The sequence below is a fragment of the Melanerpes formicivorus genome, unplaced genomic scaffold (assembly GCF_026170545.1).
Source record: "Melanerpes formicivorus ecotype bairdi unplaced genomic scaffold, bMelFor1.0.p_v2 SCAF_196, whole genome shotgun sequence".
Classification (NCBI taxonomy): domain Eukaryota; kingdom Metazoa; phylum Chordata; class Aves; order Piciformes; family Picidae; genus Melanerpes; species Melanerpes formicivorus.
Window position 1 is genome coordinate 55,001 of NW_027142548.1, and position 2,500 is coordinate 57,500.

The window sequence follows — 2,500 nt, forward strand, 5'->3', positions numbered from 1 at the left end:
CTGCTAAGTAAATCAATCTAGGCACTGTGTACACTTTTAACATGTCCAATTTTTGAAATGGTTTTAAAGGGGCTCTCTCGATGCGATTGAGCCAAACTTCTAATTTATTTTGTAATTCGGGCTTAACTATCCCCACCCAAGGGTCGATTTGCAAGCCAAGATATTTCTCTGACTGACCCGGGTGGATCATGTTTAAAGGGGTACCGCTGATAAGCCATGGTGGACAGTCATTGATGGTGTAAGAGTCCTTAGTTGGTTGAATAAAGAAGCCATGGCACTTTTCCCCCTGCGTTTTTAATCCAGTTAAGTCACAAAATGCTTCTAGAATTTCAATATTTTTCTCCATTCCTGATTGGGACTTACTCAGCAGGACCAGGTCGTCTGCAAAAGCCAGAGCTGTTAATTTACCATTCCCGTGTTGGAACCCCTCCCCACATTCTTCTAATTTACATAACAGAGGGTCAATGCACAGGTTAAAGAGGAGTGGTGACATGGGATCGCCCTGTTTCACACCAGTTTTGATTCCTATTGACTCAGACTCTCCTTCTTTAGTTTTGATTCTGGTGTGGATGTTTTGATAGAAGTCCTTAATTAATGCTATTATGTGGTCATCCAGGCCCTTTTGCTTTAGCACCGCCAGGATGTGGGTGTGGCTCACTGAATCAAAGGCTTTGGCCAAATCGACAAAGACAACCCCCAGGGGTTTCTTTTGTTTCTTTGCATTCCTAATTAATAGCTGTAATAGTTTTAAGTTCTCAGCACAGCCAGAAGATTGAATGAAGCCTCTCTGCCTGGGGTTAATGGGACACGCCTTTGCCAACCTCGCAGTTAAGATTCTTGAATAGAGTCTCAGGATGATGGAACCAATAGTAATTGGCCGCCAGTTATTAATATCATTTTGGCGTTCGGGCGCTGATGATTTAGGTATTAGGATTGTTCGGCATCCCCTTATTACATCTGGAATTTTGCCACTTAACAGCCAGAGATTAAATAGTTCTTTGATCTCCTCACAATTTGGATCCATTTTAAGCAGGGCCTTCAGGGTGATCCCATCAGGGCCTGGTGCCGATTTTTTATTCATGTCTTTGATATTCTTAAGGATCTCTTTCTCTGTAATCAATTCCTTAAAAGCCGAATTATCCGCCCGCCCCACAGACTGGAATGCTCCAAGTCCTTGAAATAAGTTCTGAGACTCCCACCTAGATCTGAAGGTGTTACTGACCTCTTCCACGGGGATGGCACATTGCGCAGAGTCTTTTTCATCCAGAATCATATTAGCTAACTTCCCTCGATCTAAGCGGAAGAGGCGTTGGAATCGGAGAAATTCTCCACGCTTTCTGGCTCTTTTTCTCATCCACTCCTTTTGAGGTTTCTTCTGCTGAGGTTTACGTTGGCTCGTTTTTGGCACTTTCTGTTCAATTGATTTCTCAAACAAATACAAATATTGGTCCTGAGCTACCTCATTGAGTAATTTTAATGAGTCTGTTTTGCCTTCAATTATTTGTTTATATGTGTTTTTAAGGATGGGCAGCTTCCCTGATGTTAGCTTTTCATTAATAGTCTTTTTATAGTGGGCTAGCAGCTCCCTTTCACCAGAAGATGGAATCACAGTCCTCTCCTCTTTTAACCTGTTCTTGCTCTCTTGTGTTTCCTCTCTTTCTGGCACCACAGTTTCTCTTAATAGTCTTCTCTTTTCACTGATCTGTTTGGCTGTTTTAGTTGTTAATTTTTCAGCAATCAGTTTGTTAATATTTTTCCTCCCTTCAAACTCTTGATTCAGTTTCTGTAATATTTCTGTTTCCTCTTGGGACCAGATTTTCTTGTGAGCACCTCTTTTAGAGGTCTCTTTGGGGCGAGATGCTTCAATTCTTTCTGCGTTTCTCAGGGCTGGGTGAGCTAATCTCTTATGTTGTCCCAAGCCAATTTTAGTTTTAAAACATTTTTTACATTCTTCACACATAAACCCTTCTACCTGGGTAGGCTCTTGGACCCCTTTGCATTTTGGGAGATGGCATGAGATACTATGATGCTTTTCATTTGTCTTCCCACAGCGGGAACATTGGAAATTGATTTTTCTTTTCCCATGGGCTCTCTTTAGATGGTCAATCAATCTCGTCATATTGCCTGCCCGAGTGGTACAGCATGGACATGTCGGGTTGTCCTCTGGCATCTTCACCAGGGGGGTCCCAGGACAGATGTCAGCTGTATTATCCAACTCGGGCGATGCGGTTAGTATTGAGAGCTGACTCATAGAGCTCGGGGTTTCAGGACACTCCACCTCCTCGTTCCTGCTCCTCTCTGTGCTTTCATCTCGGATATCTTTCCCATGAGCTGGAGAAGTGGGTCCTACATACACCTCCGGCAATACTATCAGTTTCTCATTCCAGATAGGATTGTAGGCAGTATTGTCATTGGCTATCATTGAGTTCATGAACTCTATTCCAGCCAGACATACCCCTATCTCCTCGTCTGGTAGTCTCATATCACATTTGGTCGCAAC

At 43.0% G+C, this 2,500-nt stretch overlaps 1 pseudogene; it reads right to left on the reverse strand.

Annotated features, from left to right (window-relative positions):
• The window catches only part of LOC137457726 (28S ribosomal RNA), an 8,478-nt pseudogene that overhangs the window by 2,646 nt on the left and 3,332 nt on the right, over window positions 1-2,500 (reverse strand).